This window comes from Notechis scutatus, chromosome 3 (assembly GCF_049901735.1).
Source record: "Notechis scutatus isolate UNSWTSFEM ecotype Mainland chromosome 3, rNotScu1.2, whole genome shotgun sequence".
Classification (NCBI taxonomy): domain Eukaryota; kingdom Metazoa; phylum Chordata; class Lepidosauria; order Squamata; family Elapidae; genus Notechis; species Notechis scutatus.
In genome coordinates, this window is record NC_142011.1 from 72,464,884 (window position 1) to 72,490,692 (window position 25,809).

The 25,809-nt window shown below is 36.9% G+C and overlaps 1 protein-coding gene and 1 long non-coding RNA gene across 3 annotated transcripts in view; one reads left to right on the forward strand and one right to left on the reverse strand.

Moving 5' to 3' along the window:
* The window catches only part of NEGR1 (neuronal growth regulator 1), a 543,684-nt gene that overhangs the window by 341,262 nt on the left and 176,613 nt on the right, over positions 1-25,809 (reverse strand). The window lies entirely within an intron of this gene.
* On the forward strand, positions 104-23,800 carry LOC148131239 (uncharacterized). The gene is made up of 3 exons (XR_015748615.1): positions 104-125; positions 20,807-20,907; positions 23,450-23,800. It is a non-coding gene; the product is annotated as an uncharacterized LOC148131239 (long non-coding RNA).

Below are 25,809 nucleotides of genomic sequence, written 5' to 3' on the forward strand. Positions count from 1 at the left end.
CTTTCCCTTCATTTATCCATTTATCTTCTTTCATTCCTCAATTATTTGTAGCACAAATGTCAGCGCACCTAGACAAAATTGCCAAAGCATACTTCTCAACTGATTCTGAATGAACAAAAATAAAGGTAATGACAAAATGCAATGGAAAACAATATCTACCACTAATATTTGAACAGACAAACATTTGACGTGTCAGATCAGACACTGTTGCATTAAAAAAAAATCAGTAAAATAAAAATACATTATGTCAGATTTGATTAAGGTTTATTGTTTCAGTTTTATAAAATTAGATGGATCCTTCTTGAATTTGTGACCTACAGTAAGTAAGAGATAAACTACACATAAAATACATTTCACCTTATCTTCCTATATAGAAGACTCCTTCCTGCTTCCTATATAATGCGTATTGCGAAGCAGCTCTTTTGAATAATACGCACAATCCCATTATGGAGTTATAACAATGCAGAACAATTTGTGGAGAATTAGTGCACAACTAGAGCATAATTAGTGCAAAACTGTTACCACTTTTGGAGGAATACACATTCTGGTAGATAGTTTGCTTTCAGTCTGTACCTGAGAAAATTGAATTAGGTCATTATTCACAACAAGGATTGACAACTTTTCTTGAGTGGGAGGGAGGGTTTCCAGTTCCTCCTTTCCCATAACTTGGTCCAGATCAGCAAGATCATTGGGAATTGGAAGAATTTCATGAAAGATCAATAATATTATATGAATTTTTCATGTTAACATTATATTAGGTTTCACAATATTTCAGTTACCATTGAAATGGTTACATGAATAAATATGGGGAGAAAACCTGGAAAAATTGTTTTGAAGCAAAAGATTACAAGAAAGGTGTTTTATTCATGGCAATATGTGTTACAAAGCAGCTTCATCAAAGAAAGAGAGAAAAATAATACACACTTTAAAAGACTTTAAAATTAATATTGATAATTCTTTCAAAAGGTTTTTATTTGAATTTCAGATGAATGCAGAAAAGTAATAGAATGGAATTAAAGTTACTGAACAATAGAAAGCATTGTTCATCCTTACTTCCAAAGCACATTGCTTCAGTCTTTATACTTAGGTGGGCTAGGAATGATACAGAATCAAGTGATTCTGTCCATTTAGTGTCATTTATCGCAAACCTGAATGTAAATTATTGGAATAAAAGGAAAAAATACATTTTCCCACTCAAAAGATAAACATTTCCTTTCTTAAGGCATCCAGGCTTTAATCAATGGCCATTTATTTGTTTTTATTCCTTCCTTTTTTCCAGTGGTGGCATTCATGTTTTTTATTACCGGTTCTGTGGGCGTGGCTTGGGAGGCGTGGCAGGGGAAGGATACTGTCGAATCTCCAGTCAGAGATGGTATTTGCTGGTTCTCTGAACTGCCCAAAATTTCCACTACCGGTTCTCCAGAACTGGTCAGAACCTGTTGAATACCACCTCTGCTTTATTCAATTTGTATATTCAAAGGGAGTACACTAAATAAAATGTTACATTCAACAAGAACAAAATTAAAAGATATTTAAAAAAAAAACAATAAAAACCCTGATAGAGATGCTTCTAAAGGCAGAGATAAACAGAGGTCACCACAAATTCTCTGAACAATGCACTCCCCACCCTTTTTTAAAGATGCCAGATATTGAATAGGGTGTCATCTGGTTCAATATATTCAAAATGGGAGAAAAAATCCTTCAGATAGTTAGTCCTTAACTCATTTCAGGCTTTAAAGGGTTGGGATTCATATTTACCAACAGCAGCAACAGAACACTTTTCAACCTATTAAGTATTAATTGGAGTACCATCCACCTAATACTAGCTAATGTGCTTAGAATTTTGATATAAGCAAAATATTTTATATTTATGCATTATTTAACATAATTGAGTTAACTTAATCTGATCCACTTCCTGTCAGGAAAGGTAAGTTAATGAGAATTAAAACATTCTAACTGTGCATGGTCCCACACTTCTATCTCTGTATTCTATGGTAAAGATAATGACAGAGACTGGCAAAGTGACCACAATCTGCACACATTTCTGACATTTCAGAAGATTATGTCAAAGAGTAATTAAAACAGGTTTAGGACAACCCTAGGCATAATGCAGAAGTGGCTGGTATGAAATAAAGAATATTCCTACAATTATAATATCAGTGTATTATTCTAATACTTTGGATCCTATGGGAGCTCTAAATTCTTTGTAGATTTGGCCATTTTTGTAGAATTCTTTGGGCATTTTGATTGAACTACTCCTTATGGTCTTTCCAGGGCAGATGTAGCTGGGTATACTATTTCATGATCAGGTAGATTAGCATAATCTGCTTTACCTCAGGCTGCCTGTGGGGGTAATTCAAAAGTCCCAGCTAATAGCCAAAATGACTGGTGCTAACAGTAGCATATATCAGTGATGTCCACAAAGTTTCTGATAAAGCTTCACAATGCTAGTATTAATAAACAGTATAATGGAGAGAAAGTTTCTTCCAATATTCACCTGGCATCATAACACTGGCAGCTGTAATTACCCAGAGATGCAATCTTCTATGATGTGGGACTCTTGACTACTGAAAGGATTTTCTTTTGGACATTCAGCTGATGTTCATGTTAGGTTCATTTCAACATCTGATTAAGTTCTAGCTATTTACACAAGCCTTTGGGGCTCACTGACTCCAGCTTAGTGTAATTTAATTTGATTTTTTTTTTTAAAAAAAAAGTCTGTTTTATTTGACATTTAATATATTTACAGTAAAACTATTGAGCATAGAGAGAGTTGGGGTTATATTCTCTATATTTGTATTGTAATATTTATACTGAAGCTTTTTTCTCCCAGCTTTAGTTATAGTTTCCTGACACACATTTGCTATTCCTCCATTTTCAATCTTTTTAGGGTAGTAACTTTGCAACTAAAAAGATAAAAAAGTAAAATCTTTGGGAAATAAGTAAATAAAATTAAAAACCACAACTATAGTGAATCAAAGAACTGAAAAACAAGAATAAATTATTTCAGGTTTCAAAATGTATGAATAAAGTCAAATCAAAATTGTAGAATTACAGTCTTACCTTTTTTGACCCTTAGCATTATTGGCTTTTCTTGAAAGAATTTAACTATTAAATTTCTTATAATCTTGTTGAAATAATTTATTCTTGTTTTTCAGCCCTTTGGTTCACTATGGTTGTGTTTTGTTAATTTTATTTATCTACTGAAGATTTTACTCTTTCTATTTTTTTAGTTGGAGATTTGGTTTTCATAAAACACATCAGTTTGCTTCAAGAGCAAAATACTGGTGCTAGTTTACTACCCTAGAAAGAATGAAAATGGAGGACTAGCAAATGTGTGCCAGAAAACTTCAGGTAGAATTAAGTGTTCTCAGTTTCCTTAACAAGATTATAAGAAAGTCAGTTTTCAGAATTGACTCCAAGTATGTTGCGTGATCATTCATAATCAATCCAAGGGATAGATTCCTTTATATTTTGTTTTTAGGTTCAATTTAATATAAGGAATCTTAACAACATTATTTCTTCAACCTATTATATCTATAATGCGAATGTGTGCACAGATTTAACAGATGACAAATGCAGTTTAATATTCTTTCTGAAGTTATATTTTTAATTGCTAATTGATACATTATAAATAGTCTTCTCATTTATGAAAAATTATACACAGCTTAAAATACAAGGGGAAAAAAGTGAGAAGCAATAAACATCTGAAAACTAGAGTGCAAAACCTGCAACTATATTAAAAAACATTCACTTGAACACTTTCTTCCTATTATTCTTTTATGTGGACTTTTATCTGGGCTTTTTACGATCTATCATTCCTGAGTCTGAATGTCTTTTACAATGAGTATGTTGTAAGAACTGAAGTTTTAAAAAAACAACCAAACAAAATAATAGTAGGAGTTGTAATACCTCTTACATGCTACAAAAGTTTGATTTCTTTGGTTATGTTCATACAACATTTAAAAGACCTGTACAACCTGAAAATAAGTATTATGTCTGTTCGTTTGCATTCTATCTACCTGGACGCTGTTCAGAATTTCTACATCCTTTACCAGAGTTCCATTTTCTATTTTGACAGGCAGTATTCCTATAGTATCTCATAAAGATGATTTTTACTTTTAGAAAAATAGGACTGGGAATCTGTAGGTATACATGCAGATTTATGAGACTCTCCTACACAAATAAAAATACAACCTATCAGAGGAACATGAAACTTATCAGAGTGATCCAAATTTCTCTTTGAATTCTTATTATCTGCAGATTCTAAAATTGCGCACAAGAGAAGAGTAGCACTTCTTACGTGCAATTGACCCCAATTACAAATCTGAAACTAATCTTTAAGGGTTTCTTCATCTATCCCGGAATAAATAGCACTGACTTTTGAGATTAGCTAGTACATGTTCTATTATCTACAACTTGAGCATTGTATAGAGGATTGTTGTTGTTTTTTTACATAGAAAATAGACTTGTAGAAAGTCAAAACACTTCCTTTTCTCCATTTTATGTAAGAAAAAAACCTACACAAAAATTAAAGTGCTATTAACGATATCTTATAACTGACATTCTCTCCAGAAAGTATTTCCTATTGTAGGATAACAAGCCATCACCATGTGAAGAAGAATTCAGTCCACTCCCCATTCAAACTTTCCAGTAAAATTAGATCAATTATGCACCAAAATAACCTTGGAGGCTTCCCATCACTTAGTGCTCAACCCTATTCTGACTCTTTTCTGTATGTCTGTCTTCCTTTTGTTTTAATTATGTTGTGTTCTCAATAAATCATAGGAGTTGATGTTATCCATACTCATTTATGATATTAACAAAGAAACAGTTTGAGAAAATTCACACACTTTCTGTATTTTGACAGTAAGCAAACAGCAATTATCCAAAGTACATAATTATACCATAATGCACTGAAGGAGAAAGTAGAAAAAAATTGAAAAATGTTATTGAAATGAGGTTCTGACAGTGCCTATAATATTGAAACAATTGTTGCAGTCAATTAGCAGTCAATATAAAATTCAGCTGCATTCTTCTCCAAAGGAACACTGCTAACAATGTCTCTGTTTTGGAAATGTAAAGATCAATACATAGCAGCCAGGAATTCATATTTTATATCTGACAGTTTCTATTTAGAAATTAAGAAGTAATAGGCATGTAGTTATGTCTTTGGATATTATTCCCACTAAGGACAAAATCAGCTGTAACTGTGAATGAAAAAAAAAGGAATTGTTTTATTTAATTATTTTCTAAATTCCAAAGTCCGTTTTCTTGTCTGGCAAGTAACTTATGGTGTCTAACAAAATTTAAAAAGTATAGTTTGAGTATAAAAACATTAAAAATATAAATTCTTTCAAACAATAAAACTAGCATCACATCCCAGACATAAACTGTTTCAACTCCTACCCTCAAAACGACGCTATAGAGCACTGCACACCAAACAACTAGGCACAAGGACAGTTTTTTTCACAAACGCCATCACTTTGCTAAACCAATAATTCCCTCAACACTGTCCAACTATTTACAAAGTCTGCACTACTATTACTATTAATCTTCTAATCACTCCTTATCACTCATCCCCTCCCACTTGTGACTGTATGACTGTAACTTTGTCACTTGTATCCTTACGATTTATATTGACTGTTTCCTCATATGATGTAATTGCTTATTGTACCCTATGACTATTATTAAGTGTTGTACTTTATGATTCTTGACTCTTGATGAATGTATCTTTTCTTTTATGTACACTGAAAGCATTTTCACCAAGACAAATTCCTTGTGTGTCCAATCACACTTGGCCAATTAAAAGTTCTATTTTATTCTATTCTAGCAATTTAAAACATGTGAGAAGAAAAACACTCTTGCATTTTTCATAATCTGAGAGCAATGCAGGTAAGGAACTTTTTGGAATGCAAAAAATTCCTTGTGAAAACCAATTAATCTTTAAATGATCCTCTCTCAGATTTTAACAACTGTATAGGTTTATGATGCAAAAGATGGTTTCAGTCAAACCACAAGCTGTTTAGGGATTTAAAAGTTAGTGCCAGTATTATAAATACTGCTGGGAAGCAACTAGCAACCAGTGCAAATCTTTCTGCATATGCCTCTGTTAGTAATTTTCTAGTAATCCAATTGCCACATTGTATACCAACTGCAATTTCCAGACATGTTCAGAGTGCACAACAATGGTCATGACAATATGTAACACAATATAAATCTGTCAACAAATGCACTTGGCTCAGTCAGAATTGCAACTAGATTATTAGATACAACTGTGCAAAAGTTCCCCTTTCCGTATCTGTCACTTGTGAATCCAGGACCAAGGAGTAATCTAAGTGTACAAATATATCTTCCAGATTTAGGGCATTTCCATCCAGAACAAGTAGAAGTTAAATAGATTTCCCTATTGATCCAAATAACCTTCATCTTGTCTATGTTTAATTTCAGTTCTTACTAGCACATTCAAACCATTACCAGAGTTAGGTAATATCCAAGAATGCCAGTTGTTTCCCTGGTGCTTTAAAAAGCCACCATATAGAAAGCCAGCAGTGGTGGTATGCTACAGGTTTGGCGTGGTTTATCCAAACCAGTAGTTAAAAAAAAAAAAAGCCCCTGACAATCAGCTGACAGGAGGAAAAAAAAGCCTCTGAGATCATCTGAGAGGAGAAAGAAGAGAAAAGCACAGGATTGGCCTTGTCACCCACCCCTGTGCTTTTCTCTTCTTTATCCTCTCAGCTGATTGGTGCTGAAGATCTCAGCTAGTGTGTGGAAAGCTGCGCGCACAATCACCAAACCAGTAGCGGACCAGGTAGGATCCCACTGCTGAGAGCCAGTATGATCCAGTGGTTAAGCACTAGGCTAGAAACTGTGAGCTGTGGTCTTGCTTAGGCATGAAAACTGGCTGGATGGCCTTGGGCCGGTCACTTTCTCAGCCCAACTCACAGGGTTATTGTTCTGGAGAAAATAGAAGAAGGAAAGAGTACTAGATATGTTCACTTATTTATAAAAATAATAAAAGCGGGATATAAATAAAAGTATTTTCTCAAGCGGTTTTGTCTAAACGTCTTAACTGTATTCTCTGGAAATGCAATGTTGGGAGTTCATTTATAATTTTAGAGATCTTATAATGTTGCCTTTAGGCATAAATGGGCAAGTAACACAGTCCACCCAAAAGTAGGTACTGACCTTTTCCCTACACCATGGAGCCAGTCCCAACCTGGACAACAGTTGGTAATCAAGTCAAAGGTTAAGGAAACAAGAAGTAGAGCCCACTTATCTCCATATATTTAAAAGCTACAAGATAAAAATATTTTTTTAAAAAAATCAGGAAAAAAAACAGTTGCCCATATAGCCCATATGATTTGGTCTGTAAAGAGTAACACAGATTATTCAGTATGACCGCCAATTGTTATGATTTCTCCCCCACTAACATTCTGATGAAGGACATGTTGCACAGTGAGAACAAATAATATATTGAAATAGAACTTCAGCAACACCTCATTCTGTGTTTCATTTCTATGCTTAATGCCCCATCATTACTCAGCTACTAATAGGGGTGGCCCTTGAGGTACAATTGCAATTATACTTGGCAACTGCAGTTGTTAAGTCATGCTGGTTGTAAAGCAGATCACCGTGTAACTGGACCTGTTTTTACAATATTTTTCACAGTGGCCATTAAGTGAACACTGTGGCCATTAGGTTTTTCATTATGGGAAGGGTTTTGCTGGAAATTTGAGGTAAATGTTGCTTTCTGGCATAATAACCGTCATAAATTGTAGGCATAAATGCAGGCCAGTTGCTAAGTACCCACAATGGAGTGACATGACAGGGGGCCAATATTGGAATTTCAAAACCAGGTGGTAAGTAGCTTTTTTTGGGAGGGTGTCCATCATAGCTTTGATCGGGGTGGGATTCTACCAGTTCTGTCTGGGTCTACAGAACCGGTTGCTCTGAAGAGCAGCAAACACAGAACCGGTTCTGTGTCTATTGCTATTTTGACCTACCCGTCCGCCCAGGCTCTTACCTGTCCTTTATTTTCTGCTTTTTTCACCACAGCTGCTTTGCGCGGCACAACTGCGGTTGAAAAATCAGGAAAAAAGGGCTTTTCCAACTGCTGCGCACCCACACACAGCACTGCTCAGATGTCCGGGCAGCTCAGCAGGTCATAAATTGCATTTGTGCAATTTGCACAACTTGTGCATGAGTGCGCGACGCGGAGCAACAGAACCGGTAATTATACCGGTTGGATCCCATCCCTGGCTTTGATGGTTGCTAAATGACCGGTCATAAATTAGGAAGTACTTGTAAACTAAGGGCCTGATCTCCCTCTACCAAAGGGAAAAAGGTACTTAAAAGAAGCAGTGTCTTTTTTGCTGATTTTCTACTACTCCAGAGATTGTTCGTGACAATGCACTCACATGGGGTTCCTCCATTTGAAATGACCAATGACATCCAAATGCATAATCATGTAATCCTAGAAATAAAGTGGTATATTAAAAATGAACCACAAATATTGGTATGTATATCAACAGAGTGTTGCTGATATTTATTTTCAAGGTCATATAGAATCAGCTATATCTTTAAAGACAAATGAGCCAGAGCCAGCATCCTCATTTTCTCTTCCGTATTCCATTTTTCCTAAATTCTCTGGTATTTCCCTGTAATGCCACGCGAATGAAGTATGCCACTTGATCTCAGTTCCATAAACCAAATTCATATATGAGATCTTGCAGAGGAAACCAACTCATTAACTGTATGTCCAACCAATTTCTGCCTCAGAATGAAGACAGGTTGTCCTTTGACCCTGGAAGTGGACTTCTTGGACCAGACAATAGATAATGATGTGTCCTCCTTACCCTTATTTTGTAGGTTTCATAATAATAACCACCATTCAAACCATCACTCTCTTTTCTTACTTGGAAATTACCTTTTACTGTTCCATGCTATAATTTCCTTTATATTTGCAAGCTGTGGTGAAGATGTTCTATTTGTGCATTTATTGTGGAAGTAGAAAACCAAGGTGAAGAGGAAAAGTACATGACATAAAGAGGCTATATTTCCCTCCAGTAATTTTTATTATTATTTCATAAACTCCCCTCCAGGTGATCTTGGGCATCTCAATGAATATCAATCTTTGCACAGCAGGTTTTGATGAATACTCTAGCTCATCATGGAAAGAAGGGGCAAAAAAGTAATATAAGAGCTCTGGAAATATTAGTGGGCTCAGCATGTCAGGAATGTTTATTACCACTGAGCCATGAACAAGATACAGAGGTTCCTGCTCTCTCTCTTTTTACTTTTTTAGTGAAAAAGCTAGACAAAAATCAGTAGATGTGCCAATAATCACTCCAAATAAAATAGCTGAAAGAGCTGAGGCTGCAAACCTACAGTTTATAAGGATACTAACTCAGATTTAGCATTTGTTCTCATTATGTTCTTTTTCTCAATTAAATATTGGCCTATGCATTTGAATACTACAAGTGCTGAACTTTAACTTTATCTAATGTTTTGATTTTTATTTCACTGCTCTGGTAGCTTGGAAATTTTACTGCCTTCACAGCATGAATACATTGCTGAATCACAGAATTTTAAAAAATCCAGTGAAATTTCTACACGGTGGTATTGATTTGTTTTTCTTTCCAAAAGTTTTCCTGAAATTATATTTTTTTAAGTAATAACCATGGCATTTATTTTATTTTTGCCAGAAACTGTGGTTGACATCCAGCTTCCAATAAAAACCTCCAATTGCAGACAATGGGTTCACTTAAGAACTGCAATGCTTGTATAAAAACCACCTGAAAAATGTTGTAAAATCAATTAGCCACATGATGACCTGACTAGTATGAGATACAATTGTAATTCGGGTTCATTTATGGTCTTTAGTTGAGGACTATCTATGCATTATGGATGCAAAACTGGCAAAACTTTCAGATTTCTAAACATATGCATTAATAAATGTTTTGAGACATAAAAGAAATGTATTTCATTATATAAATTATAAGCTTTGTATTTAACTCATACAGAAACTACTTTTCTGACTGTAAATCAATATGTAAGTATAAACTACAATTAATGTACAGTAGAAGTGGAAAGACCAAAAAGTATATTATTTTTTCTGCTTCTTAAACAGGAGAACAAATATCAAAACCAATGCAAATTAGCACAAACTAATGTCATCAAAAACACAATAGAAAACAACAGTAATAAATAGACAATTCAAAAGCTTAAGCCAACTTTGCCTTAATCTGGTAAAACCAGATGTAAATACCCAGGATTTTAATATCCATTGAACAATGCATTGCAACTGGCTAATTGCATTAACCATGAGAGAGAGTTTGTTAATAATTGGACCACCACTAGAGCCAAAAAAAGAGATTTATTTTGCTTCCCACTCTGATGAGTCTTGGCAGAGAGAAAGGTCTGAAGGGGTTTATTGTACCAGTTGTGTTAGGTGCAGGATTCCTTCCTGTAATTTAGTTCCATGGCAATTAGGAAATTTAAGGAAATGTCTTATGTCTAGAAATGCATTGACATCCAAAGCAGAGGCTACACAAATATTCCTATATATTTGAAATTGCTTGGTCTTCATTTGCAACTGAGCAACTGTACTCTGAAAAGCTCCACTTTTCTCTCTTTCCAAGAACCCCCATATAATCAGGCAAAGTTTATAAAAGGCCCTCTGGAAGCATCTTTATCAACTTTGCAGCTTTGAAATGTGTGGATTTCAGTTTCCAGAATTCTCCAGCCAGCCATGCTCTAGAACAGGGCTGTCAAACTCATAGCCCATGGGCCGGATGCATCACATGCTGGCCATGCTCACTTCCAATTTAGCAAAAGGGGGAAAATGTCCCAATATATCACGTGACGCTGCCGTGGCAATGCAAGTTTGACACCTCTGCTCTAGAGCCACTGTTCTAGAGTCTTTATTGTCTTTGTAGTCCAAGACAATCCCAGATGTCCTATCCTTTATCCTTGTCTTCTAATTTTATAATTTAAATAAAAGAGGAATTGAATAGGCTACATTCAGAATTTTAGTTAGAATAATTCAAGCTTTTCTGTGCTGTGAATCTATAGTAGTCACTGAAAATCAACAGATACCTACAACATGTTCTTCCTTTCCAATAAGAAAAAAATCCTTTTCTCTTCCCCTCAATCTACAGCCCCTCCCCCCCAATTAAAACATCTCTTTCGCTTAACATGCAGCATAAGAATTCTAAAAGTTTGCTCTTTTTGCAATCCTTCCTGCACTTAAAATGGAAGCTCAAGAACTGGAAGTAGGAATGAGTCAGACATACTCTCCAATGACTACAGAGACCAGGCCATGATAATCATTCTGTACAAGCTAGTTAATTCTGAAGCTCTGCAGAGTGTTGCAAATGGAAATTTTCCAGTCTCAAAAATAAATAAAATAAATCACAACTGCATCAAAGAGAAGACAAGGCAATCATGATGCAGAAGACATAGAGACAGCATTAACTGTGTGCTCGGAGGCTGCATCCATTTTGCAAATGAACTGGCAACCAACAGTGCTCTTAGGTATTCATCCTAGAGTACTAAACGGCAATTATTTCTAAATTCAAACTTGATTAGAACTAAAGTGGGCATAAAAGAGTTACACACTGCCAATCAGGTCATGGCTGATTTAGAATTGCCCACAACTGCCTGTAGCCATAGCCACATAGCAATATCAATAGCAATAGACTTATATACTGCTTCATGGATTGATGGACTTAACAACCTGGAGATGGGAGCAGCAGGCAAGTAGGCTCTTTGCTGAACCAAGATTAACTAAGATTATTCTAATTATTACCTGCTTTTAAGGCTATTTTTCTATCATATCTTAGTCTTCAAATTTTTATTTTTATTTTTAAACCCTTTACATTTTTGAAATTTTTGCAGTGTGATCACTAATCCACTTCTAGTTATATTTCAGCTACGGTTTAGCTGTATTTTTAGAATTTTTTAAAAAGCCCGAGCTGGGCCTCAGTTGTAGGAGGGCCTTGCTGCTGCTTCTTTGTTTTGGTTGTTCTACAGATCTTACTCCTTTAGCTGGAAGTCTAGCAATGCCTAGCTTCGATGTGATTTCTCTTATCTGATTTATTCTATTTTTATCCACTATTTTTTATTATTTTATCATTTTTATTTACTCATGTCCCCTGCTCTGTCGGGAGGGCAGGATCCTCGGCATACTTGTGAGGAGCTCTGCCATTGTTTGCATTAGGACTCGTTTCTTCTTGACTCCCAATTCCTTTTCCTCTGGATTTAGGTCTTGTTTCAGTGACTAGACTCTATGCTATATTATACAGCTCCTCCTCTATTGTGCTCCTTAATATAATGAAGACAAGGAAAAGGAGCAGATCTCTCACTGACCTGGTTCCTCAACCTTCTCTGAAGCAATCCAAGATTGAGGATTTTGTTTTAGCTCGGCCTCTCGGTTTGAAAGCTCCTGCTCCCTTTTGTCTGGCTGCTGCTGGTTGTCATGAGCTTCTGATGGTTGAGGGTGTCGCCCCCCGAGTTGAGAACAAAGGCTTATCTAAAACTACAGCCCCCAACCAATCCTTAAATGAGCCCACCCTTACAGAACTTTTGGCTCAGCAATGTTTCTTGGTTGCAGAAACTACAGTGAGCATTCAGCTCCAGCTGGATAAAATATTAAGTACTTTAAACTACTTAGTTTCCTGGACCACCAGTGGGTGCCCTGGGTTGACCACTCAGCAGCCTGATGCGGTGGCAGGGTTCTCCCTGCCAAACCTCAGCAAAAGCACTGGCCAACGTAACCCTACCAATAGTTCGAACTTTACATCTTCTGACGCAAACAGTCACCTGGTCTTACAGTCAAAACAGGTGGCCCTCATCATTAATCCCATTAATGGCAATTTACCTCACTGGGGTTCAACACAGCTGGCAAGGGGCCATATATTACAGTTATTGGGGCTAAAAGCTAATGATTTGAAGAAGGTTGAACTTTTACCCTCTCCTGAATACTGCACTAGAGTGCTACTCAGTTTTGACAACTCTAACACCCCAAAACTATTTTTCAGAAGAGGATCCCTGTTAAGATCCTTTGGCATTCTGCCAAGAAGAGTCTTCAAAGATATGTCAATTAAGCCACTCTTGAGTAATCGACAATTTGTGAGTGGCAGGAGATTTATTGCCCCCAAAAGATCCTCAGCAGCACATATTAATGTGCCAACCTTGAATGCCATCTCGGATACTACATCACGTACTAATTATACACATATTCCCACAAAACCTCCAGTTGGCATCCTCTCAGATGGTAGCCTGACTGTTCTTCCTACAACTGGTCAAATTAACCCCCCGCAGCGAGTAACATCTTACCAGGAAGCTTCCTTTGACTTGATCAGCAGGGAAGAAATGGCCCCAAAGGAAGAGACACCAGCCCAGGGCACCCAAGTTTCCTTAGTAAATAAGCCCCAGGTCAATGCCTCTGGGATTCCATCTATTTATGAGACTGACTTATGTCAAGACAATTTCTGGAACCAGAAGGAGACACAACTCTTTGACTCCTCTTGTGCGCTTCCACAACCAAAAGGACCCAAATCATAAAGTGTCTGGATCCAGTTAAATCCAAGCTCTGGAGTCTTTCACTACCTGATAAGGATTCCCTTGGACTCCAGGGAGTCTATATTGATTTACCAATGGAAGCTCCCTTGGCGCTTTCTCCAGAATGTCTAATTCATAAATTTGAAGATCCAGGGCTACTTCAAACTTCATCTGTTGATGCTGCTGAGTACTTGCCAGCTAAGCAACTAATTAATGCCACAAGTACGAACTGGAGTGCGTTTAGAGCCTTACAGCCCTATAAACAAGGCTTGCCTCCCCTCCCTCCTTCCCTGCCTTTGCCTCCTAACAGGATGACCCTGCCACTTAACAACGGGTGTATCTTTTCAGATATGAAGGGCGCTCTGGAAAAAAATAATCAATCAATAGAATGACTATTAAATCTGGCAAAAAAACAACAACCTGCACACTTAAGTGCCTTTCGTGGAACATAGCAGGTTGGGGGAGAAGGTGTGGTACCACAGAATTTGCCAACTATATTCACTCATTTGATGTGGTCCTGCTTCAGGAGACCTGAGCATGCAATAAGATATTCCTTACAGGGTTTACGGTCATTTTCTTGGCCGCCACCAGACAATCTATGACAGGAAGGCCTAAGGGTGGTCTAGCTTGCTTGGTCTCTACTTCTTTGAAAGTGGAGACAGTGGAGCTGCCCCCCTGTGGCTCTTTAGCTATGGCGCTCCTAATTAAGAGAGGACGCAGCAAACTGTTAGTGTTCAATGTTTATCTTCCCCCGACGAAGAGGCAAGCTGATACTAAGGCTCAATGGGGCGTGCTGGAGAATTACATTACTTGTATGGAAACTAAATTCACAGTGCTGTACATCCTTATAGGGGGCGACTTTAATGCCTGATTGGGAGTTCAAGTTCCCCCATCGATTGAGGCACTCTACTCCCAAGAAACCCTCCAGGCCATAGGACACCTGATTTCAGCCAGACATTCTAAGGATGAATTAACAAATTTTTCTGGCATTCAGTTAGCCCTTTTAGCAGCCCAACACAATAAGATAATTCTTAATGGGAGTACCCTAGGTGATCTAGCTGGTGAGTTTACGTGGGAATAGTGTTATTGATTTTGTGTTGGTATCTCATCTTCTTAGAAAGGCAGTCCATGCTTTTTATGTGGACTGCCTTACGGAGAGCAACCACTACACCCTGGTTAGAATCATTGGGCTTTCCTTAAATATACATCTCCCTAGGGGTCCCCAGATATTAGATCCCTATGTGGCCTTGTATACAAGGAGGATCAAATGGTCCTCTAATACTGAAAGAAAGTTTCACTCCTTTTTATCATCTCCAGAGTGTCTCAGCTTATACAATCAGGCCCTAACAAGTAGTGGCCCAGGGACAATCTCGGCCTTTGAATCATTAATTAATAGTGTTCAAAGGAAGCTAGGAGCCGTCCATAGGCCGAGTGGTCCATATCATTCAAGAAGTAATTTTTGGTTTGACAAAGAGTGTCTGATGCTCAGGAACCAGATTAATTGGGTTTACCTGCTCTATCATAATCAAGGGGATAAATGCCCACCAGAGGACTACTACCACTTGAAGCGGGAGTATAAAGGACTAATTGCTAAGAAAAAGAAAGCTAAAGAGAGAGAAGTGGGATCTACTTCTCCTCTCCATCCAGCAGAAGAACACTCAATTATTTTGGCAAATTGTTGCCAGCTCCTTGCCGGGTCATCAAGAACTGCCTCTCTGCTGTATTTCCAACAAAGATTGGGAAAACCATTTCTTGACAATTTTCCAGTCATCAACAAGTTTGACTGTGCTTGGGCCACAGCTGCCTCCTGCAGTTCCTGACTGGCAACCCATGACTCATGCTGAGATTACTGAGCTTATCTCCGAACTCAAATCAGGCAAAGCTCCTGGTCCTGATGCTATAGCCACTGATCTGCTAAAATCCAATCCCGAGTGGTGGATTCCTCTCTTAGCAAGACTCTTCATGCATATCAATACCTCTGGCAGGATCCCTACCTCCTGGAGCTTAGCAATTATTGTTCCAGTTTTTAAATGAGGAAATAGGAACAATCCAGCTGACTATCGCCCCATAAGCCTGCTCTCCATCATTGGAAAATTATATGCTAAATATCTCCAATGTAGACTCCTCACTTGGGTTGAGGAGTCCAATATTATTGGTGCTGAACAGATTGGGTTTAAAGCGGGCTGTGCTACACTAGACCACTGCTTTGTCTTAGCACACCTGGTCGATAAATATACTACCATACCAGGTGGCAAACTTTTTACTGCTTTTATTGACCTAAAGTCAGCATTTGACTCAATCCCTAGGGGACTGTTGTGGTCAAAACTGCTCAAAAGTTCTATCGATAGACGTCTTCTGTTCCTAATTAGATCCTTGTACAACCAGGCCTCTAGTCAGGTCAGGTGTGGTTTGCAGGGAGAACTTTCTAATCCTATCCGATTAAGAATGGAGTAAGGCAGGGTTGTGTTCTGGCTCCTCTTGTTTAATTTATTTTTATCTGACTTGGCCTTTCACATTGGATGTATTGAGTCCCACGCCCCAAAGCTGTCAACTACAAAGATCCTGCTTCTCCTTTATGCTGATGATGCGGCCCTCCTTTCATTGTCAAGGCCAGGTCTGAAAAGATTACTTTCTGCATTTGTGCTGAGAACCATTTGTCCATTAATTATGACAAATCCAAAGTATTGGTGTTTTCTAGAGCCCGGAAATTGTATAACTGGGCTATCAATGGTAATGCTGTTAAGCAGGTTTTCCATTTTAAGTATTTAGGTATTCAATTTCAGAACACCGGTGCTTGGACTAGACATCGAACCCAAGTGCTGAATTCGGCCTCCTGTAGTCACCAGCAGATTTTAAGATTTTTTTATACCCAAGTTCATTCCTTCTGCTCTGCGTATTTACAAAGCCAAAACTTTGGCTCAAACTCTTTACGGAATTCCCATACGGATACGGGGCTTCAAGGATTGTATTGAAAGAACCCAGGCTGTCTTTCTCAGAAAACTTCTGGGTCTTCCTCCCTGTGTTGGTTTTGCTCCAATGTACCTGGAACTGGGCACTCGATCAGTCAAATGTATGCCATGGATTAACACCTTTAAATGGTGGTTTCGGGCATTGGGAGAGGGAGCTGATGAAGAAATTACACCTGCTAGGTTTTACGGGGGATGCCCTGGGAGATTATGGCCTTAAGGACGCCCAATTTAGGGTAGTCCAATGGCTTGTGGACATTGACTTGCAATATCTATGAGCCAGAGCCAACAAAACTTGCCCCCCTCTGATCTTCAGCCAATTTAATAATTACGGACTGAAGATGGCTTCCTATTTTTACACTCTAACCATTCTCAAGTATAGAAGAGCTTTCTCCCTAGCTCGCTTTAATGTCTTGCCCTCAGCACCACTGGATGGGCGATTTAAGAGGGTCCCGATTAATGAGCGGCTATGCCCTTGTGACAGAGCTGAGGTTGAAAGTGTGGAGCATGTCCTTTTATATTGTCCTATGTATAACGCAGGCAGATCTAAGTTACTGTCTCTCCTTGAAACAGACCCTTCTAGACCCAATGTTAGTAATTTGTTCTTGTATTGTCTAGGGGATGGCTCCTCATACATCACTTCTCAGGTTTCCAAAAAATTTTAAAGAGCTGTAACCATCAGAGGAGAACGCTGTAATTCCCTGTAGTCAAGTTTTTGGTGAACAATTGTTCATAATTAATTTTCCCATGTTCTTCTTTTGTTGTACTTGTGTTTTGGTCTGTGACCGCAAATAATAATAATAATAATAATAATAATAATAATAATAATAATAATAATAATAATAATAATAATAATAATAATAATAATAATAATAATAATAATAATAATAATAATATACTGCTTTGTGATGCTTTATAGCCCTCTCTAAACAGTTACAAAGTCAGCATATTGTGCCCAACAGTCTGGGTCCTCCCTTTACCAATCTTGGAAGGATGAAAGGCTGAGTCAATCTTGAGCCAAAGAGAATCGAATTGCAGGCAGTCAGCAAAATTAGCCTGCTGTACTGTATTCTAACCACTATGCCACCACAGCTCTTACATACCTATTTTGCAAAGGGGTTGATGGGTAAGTGGGGTTGCAGATGGCTGTAAATGGGTAAACATTTACATTCTCCCGAATCCTAGCTGTGTGCTATGTGGAGGTGCATGCGCTGTGTGCTGATTGATCAGCTTCCCGCTGGGAGGTGGGGAAACACAAGGCACATTCAAGCAAGAAATCTTAAAATTCACTGGCACATAAAATGAACACCTATGCAATCATCCCCAAATAACACGTTCTCTCAATGGCAATGCCAGAGACTCATCACTTGAGACTTTCAAGAAGAGATTGGACTACCATTCGTCAGAAATGGTGTAGGGTCTCCCGCTTGCGCATGGGGTTGGACTAGATGACCTAGAAGGTCCCTTCCAACTCTGATTATCTGTTATCTGTTATCTGTCTTCACTAGTCTTCATTTGGAGGGACATGGAGAAACTGGGGCCTCACATTTGGATACTTGTCAATTTTTAGTTTTAAAAAGATCCATATATATTTTTTATTTTTGCATCATATTTGCAATTTCATCTGGACCTTTCAAAGGGCTTCCAGTTTTGTAAATTTATTATATATAATTCTTACTTAGCCATTTTTTCCTTTTAAAAGCATTTAAATTATATGGCAATCAAATATTTCTTACCTTTTGGCAATTCTTTTCTACACTGATTTGCTGAAAACCATGTTCTTTTACTTTATGACAATTGGGAAGTCCAATGTATTTTTCTCAGAATTAAAGGTATGTTTAACTAGACCACTCTGTTGCCATAGCAGCCAGTACTTTACAAGTACTACCAGAATGTACCATGTTTGCACTGTTTTGCTACTTGAACTACTGTATAAGCATTTTTTGCAATTTACAGTGAAGCAATACTTTCAATAAATCATTTTGTATTGATTGAAAAAGTTAAATAAGAATAATACATATTTACTTGGTTACTTGACAGATTTTTGGAAAAACTTCAGGCTTTCTTGTTCAACCATAAGTGTATGTTTATGTAATTAACAGGACATTCCATAATTATTAAAAGGATCTGACATTAATCAGAAGAGCTCTGCAAAATATTTGGAAGAGGTGCCTTCCAAACTGCACTTTGTCAGCAACTGAATGCTTGACAAGCTGTTCCAAAGACCTTCTCTATCTATCTGCATATGTGTGGGCAGATAGAGATTCTTTCCTTCAAGGGATTCCCAAAGAAGCACCCTTCTGAATGCTTTGCACTAACTATTTGTTGTATATGAAATTAGCCATTTTCAGGGTAAGAAAAACACTTCTTCAGAAAAGACTTAAATGAGTAATTGATTATGAGGTTAACAAAACTTATTTCATTTTCTGTGATGTTGTTCCCCATGTATTGTAAAGGACAGCATCAGCAATGAATAGTTCGGGGAAAATCCAGTGTTATAGTCTGCTTCTACTCTCTTAGTCTTTATTCTTTGAGGATTTCCATACTAGCAATGTATGCTCTCACGTAGCTATTTGTGACTAAAGTAACAAGCTTCATATCACCCAAAATAGAAAGTCTTCTATTTTGTCAATAAACATCCAAAGAAGTTAACCCAAATGTGATGAATGCCTTTTTTTAACTGAATACACTTTGTTCCTTTGTACATATCAGAAAACATGTCACAATGAAACTGGCCATTCCATTTCCTTTTGTAACAGACCAGATATCTCTATCTATTATCTATTTATCCATCCATCCATCCATCCATCCATCCATCCATCCATCCATCCATCCATTTATTTAAAATTATATGCCACCCATGTGAAAAGCAAATCTTTATTTAGTAATTTATTTATTAGACGTTTAACCTGGAACAATCTTAGGATTCTTGACAGTTTACAAAAATAAAAATATCCACAGTATAATAATAAATGCCAAAATATTGAACCCCATCAAAACATTGCCATTAGTTTTAAATTAAAATAATGTCCCAAGAGCAATGATGGTGTTATTTTAATCAACAACCCTCTGGAAAAACCATGAACAGCTTTTCCAGTCATATATGCATTGTTAGATACATAGTGTCTTTACTTTATTATCTCATCAACTATTCTGTTTCATTATATTTTTTAACATGGCTCCAAAACTTCTGTGGCACTTTGCATATTTTTTCCTACAAACAATTGTCACATCTCCTTTCTTTATTTCTACTGTCTATTCATTCTGTTGGGAGATCAAGCAATCAAATATCTTTCATACTAGACTCATATTTTCCTCTGGCGATTCTACTTTCCTTCTAGTTTAAAATTAGATTGATTACATTTTCATTGTCCAGTATAAATCCATCAACTATGATCTCCAAGATTAGATTCCGTACTTCAGATTTATTGTACCTTTTTTTACTTTCCTAGGTATACACATCAACTTTTCTTTCATTTCATTTTACTTTCACTCATTTATTAGTGCTCTTTACCATTTAATCCTCTTACATTCTAAGTAAAATATCTCTGTATTACATGATTATCACTAATTGGACCCATATCTATTTATCTCTGCCACCCATTGTGGTTCTGGTCAATTGAGATTTTCACAGAATAAATAACACAGAAAATTTGTAGACTAGGTAACAAGTCTGAATTATGCCAATGCCAAAAATAGTACAAGTCCCTGTATTATGGATAGTGGCCAGTATGTCAAAAACACAACCAAAGACAAGTTTTATTCTAAAACTATTTTGTTCAGGCAAGGATCTGTAATATAGAGACTGTCCTGGAAGGCAACATACCGTTGCCTGCAGCCCAACGACATGGAGATGTATCTATTATATGACATACCCTCAACCCTTGTAATAATTTTCAGTTACAAAGTAATTTGAAGCTAGAACTTAAGAGGCGCCACTATCAAAAGTATCTGCTATATTGGGGCAAGGTTGCCTTTATCACCTCTTTCGCTTCACTTTTTAGCTAGCTTGAATTTTAAAGAAAACAAAATTGATGAGCATCCCTGAAGTGAAGCAATACCATGGTATTTTAATGTTCAACAGAGTTACACAAAAATGAGCCTCTCAATAGGCTGTAAAACAGTAGTATGTTCTGCCACATTCAAGAACAAAACAGATATATTTGTTCCTCAGGGTAAAAAATGCAAAGTACTGTGCAGATAATGATTCATCTGGAGTCTGGTCACAATCCAGTGGACTGATTTTAAGAAATTTTCTTTATTCTAATATGTAGAATGGTGCAACAACTCTCTTAAGTATGGTACATGAACAATCTTTGATGCTGAAGTCTACAAAAAGAAATTCCAGACAGGTTCCTGGAGATCGCCATTGGTGGTAAGGAACAAATATAATGCTACATAAGAGCAGAAGTAATATTACAAAGAAGGTTTTGTTGTTGTTTTAAGTGAAATTGAATTATACGATTGCTTGTGCAAAAGTGTTTAAAAAGAGGATAGAGAAGTTTTTGTGCTGCCTTACTTAGAACAGTGTTAAAACAGCAGTATAACATTGACAAGGTTACCCAAGGCTCAAAGTAAGTCAGCATGTTTTGTATGCATATTAATGGATAATGATTAACACTAGACCATTTTTAACATATTCTTATAATTTCAAGCTTTAATATTTTTCTCCAGCTTTCACCTATATGTGCTTGAGAAGAGTTCAGCACTATTTAAGGATTCTTTTCTAACCTCCTATGGGCAACTTGACACATTTACAAATGGCACTTTTTAATTCCATTCCATCTGTGAAATTCACCAAAGTCTTGTTAATTAAGACTCATCTATTAAATCAGCTGTTAATATCTTTTTATGTGTACTGTTGTCTTTTGAAGCACAGTTATCAATATGGCAGAAGTATTTTTTGATGATAGCACCTTGCCGCAGTAGTTTATTTCTTTCCTTACTTCTGATACTCCGACAGTTAAAGGAATTTCTTTTTAAACAAGTATTTGACTGTATTTTGCTTAATTTGTTTTTACAGATTGTTTTTATATTTCTCTTTTCTACAGCTTTTAGCTTGCTATAGCGGTGTTTCAGGAACCAGTCACAGCTTTACCAGAGGTCATAGTTTTTCTCTTTTTTATAGAGCTTGTATCTTGAACAATTCAGGAGGGATTATTTATTATTTTTGCAGGGGAAAAGCACACTAGATATTTAAATTAAATCATTAACAAAATATTCTATATTAAGCTAATTCACCCCATATAACATAAAAACCTAGCTAAATATGTTTACAGCACCTCTTGTGGCATATTAGATGGTCTATTCTTCACTCTTCCTCTGTTTGTTTATAATAACAATTGTTTTTTAATCAAAGATATTGATGAATTTATTTGACCAGATTTATGCCAGCTGCAATTAACTGGACTCTAGGAAGTCTGCCAGCTGCAATTAACTGGACTCTAGGAAGTCTGTAGAGATTCTCAGTCATTCAGGTCATGGTTGTCCCAATGGTGCTTTTTCAGCAGGCAAATAGACTTTCTTGTTACTATTATTTTTTAAGATGTTTTGCTTCTCATCCAATAACCTTTTTCAGCTATCACAGGATAGTGGGTAATGGAAGGATTTATATTCCTTGCAAACAGCTGGTCATTTGCATCATTTTAGAGGATCATTAAAGCACTTGGAGGTTTATCTGTATCCTCAGGGTCACCTGAGTAGTACTCCTGGTTCCTGTAGTCTGCAATTTTTTTCCTCTGGAAATCCATTCCTACCATTCAAAGGGTGTCCATCCCAAATTGCATAGCTAAAAGTCTGTAGAGATTCTCAGTCATCCAGGTCATAGACTCTAATAACTTTCATGTATACAATAAAAGTACAGTTAAAATAGCCACAGTCATAATAAAAATAAACATCAAAGATTCGTAAACCAAACTATGTCTCAAACAACCATCAATGTAAATCCTCCATAAGCTTTTAGCAGATTGTGGAGACCTAACAATGAAAAGGCAGGAACAATTTCTACAGAAATGCTATTCCACAAGATGGTATTTTACAAGGAGTCTTCAGTGGTCATGAAATCAGGGAGATTGAAGAGTGTAGAAACCATTTTTTCAAAATGACTGTACCTATCTTGGGGAATAGCTTCTCTCGGGTGGAGATGATGTTCCTAAAAGTCAGTTACCAGCACTTTGTATTACAGTTGGGAAGCCAATAAAAAGCCAGTGCAGGGCCTGAAGCCCAATATAATATGCCCATGGTTGTGAGTTTCAGCCAGTAATTGGATTGTTCTGTAATAGACAAGCATAAACTATTAATGTAAGATCTCCCTACTTCAAGTAATGCCACAACTGATATATCTAGCCAGAGCAGGGTAAAGGTTCTTATGGTTATGACCTCTACTGCCAATATGGCAGTAACAATTAATCCATAAAGATCTTCAATTCCAGATGTGCCATCCTGCTGAAAAACCACACTAGAGTTGTGCCAAAACACAAATAGCTATCCCATCTCATTTAGCTTCAGCTAATTTTATCCCATCTAGACCCTGTGTCAAGATGTCGATAGTATCTCCTGAGCAAGAACAATGTTAAACAGCAGGGAAGTGAGGTCCAAACCTTACTAAACCTAACCTTACTAAATACCTTAGGTTAAAATTGCCCATTAAGAAATTAGGACTAAAGTTTTTAGGACCTTTCCCCATAGTGAAAATGATTAATCAAGTAACTGACCAACTCAGCCTCCTTTTAATACTAGGGTGTACACTTTGTCTGAAGGTACTTGGGTAAAAAGTTGGGATGTAAAAGCAGATACACTAGTGAAGCAGTTTTGTGATAAATTTACAGACAAACCAAAGGGTCCTCCTGGGGGGAGGAGGAGAGGTGGTTAAATTGGTTTTTTGATGACAAAATTTTTCTGTTTTTTTCTCATTCCAGGACGTGATTTTCTCCTGGGAGGGGTGGGGGAAGCCTGTCAGCCTTGGAAGCCATTTTTACTTAGAAGCTTTGAAGCTGCCACATTTAATGCCTGCAAATTTGGGAGGGAGGATTTCATAGTGAGGTGGAAGATTAGACTCAACAACATTCTTTCTCAAAGAGTCAAGGACAAGGTACCCTGCACCTGGAAAGGAGTGTCTGGAGGAATCTCTCCAGTTGGAACAACGATTTCATTGGGCCATGTGATGGATTGATGGGTGCAGGGGATGGATCTTTGATTTTCTTTTGGGAAGGGAAAACCCAGAACTTTCAGATTTGGGTTTTCCCAGCTGTGCCAATATGATAACTCTAATAAAATGGAACTTTGAGAAAATGCTTGTCTTGGAATTTATTGTTTTGGAGTTGGTTAGTTGGAAAGTTGGCAAGCAGCTAACAATCCAATCTTTCCTCCTTTGTTATAGCCAATTGGAAGTACCCACCAAGGAAGGAGTTTAAAATAACATCTCTAGAATATTATTATCAATGATCTTAAAGGATGCTGACATATCTGTCAGAATCAGGGTACACTTCCCCACATCAACATTCTGATTAAGGTCAACAAAACTATTACCAGTGCCATTTTCTACCATGCTCAGGCCGGAACCCTGACAAAAAACTGAGATTACCTAGGATAAATTCATTATGACCATATATGGAAGACCTAAACACAAAAATTCTTCCTGACCCAGCCTTCAGATAATAGAAATGAAAGTTACCTAAGACTAAAAGGCAAACTGTTTCCTACACCAGCTCAGAAACCTCTTTTTAAACACTTTTGCACAAGCAAAATTGTTTTGCATTTATACATCAGAAAATAGATTTTAGTATTTGAAGTAGTGTAAATTAAAAATTAATAAGGGCATTCAGAAAAAGTCCTTGCAGTTTTAAAATATTTTTTCCTTTCCATTAATTTTGATCTTTGTAAAATATTTGGGACCATTAGAATAGAAAAAAGCATTAAGAGACAACAACACTGTCAAATACCTAGCTCATTTCTCTCTTTTAGATACATTGATATAGGACTACAGCTTAAACTTATAAATTATATTTTAGAGTTTCTGTTGAAACATAAAAGGCAGTGTACATTTTATATGGTCAGTGATGCTATAAATCTTTCATAAATTAAAAAGTCAATAATATATGATATAAATGCAAGACTAAGTAAAAACAATTGACTGATTGGTCAATCAATCAACTTGTCCCATTAAGTCAACGTAAATTTTCTCCTTGATGATCTGTGCCTACCTTGTCCTTCAAGTCTTCCAATGATGCACTCATCATCACTAAAACTGAGTCCACATTGCTGTTGGTAGTCATTCTCTTCTCTTTCATTCATTCTTTCCCAGTATTAAAGGATTTCTAGAGTACTTGGCTTTTGCATAATGTATCAAAAGTAGGATAATTTGAGTCACAAGTGAAAACTGTTGGTTGTTTGATTAAATGATCCCACTGATTCAATGATCCATCATTTTATTTCCTTGGCTGGCCATTGTATTCTCAGGAACCTTCTCCAATACCCAGGTTCAAACATGTAATCGCTCTTCCCATCCTTCTTCTTCAAAGAATAGTTTTCACTTCCATCACAGGCAAACTGCATGATTATAACTTACGTTACTGCTTTCTAGGCAAAAGTTAGTCATCCTTTTGTACTTAACTTTTTAGAAGGGGAAAGAGCCCCACAGGGGAAAACATGGAAGTGGATGGGGCCATATACTAATTGCATATGGCTTTACATTTTTTTCAACATCCCTTTCTAAAGCTAATTTAGGATGTTCTTCATATCACCAGAAAGTACAGTAAAGATTTTTTTCAGTCATGTTGCCAAAAATTAATGTTATAATCAGGGGGTAAACGCTGGCTACCCTCTGGACACCACAATAAAGAAGACCAAGGGACCTATGGAGCTGATTGCTAATCCCCAAATTACGCTATTAAGGAAGTTCTCTAGGTAATTTGCAGAGAAGGCAGAAAGTATTGTGAAAATAAAAGGAAATCCTGCTTCTTTGTAAATAGCACCCTAGGAAGTATCCAAGCCATGTATGGGTGGTGGTGGGGAACCATTATTTTTCTTAATGAGATCATATCTTGTACCAATAACACTTCACTTTTTATGAAACTAGACAACATAGAAAAGAGAATTGGGCATTCAGATAACTCTTCTAGTTTATTCCTTCTACGTGGTGTAATAAATTGAGGCCAGAAAATGAATTTTAAGAAATTAAGACAGGAAATTAGGAAAAACAATGACACAATCATGGTTGTTTTTAATAGTTGTTGATGAAGTATCAAAAAGCAGATTCAAGTGTTGCAATGTGATAAAG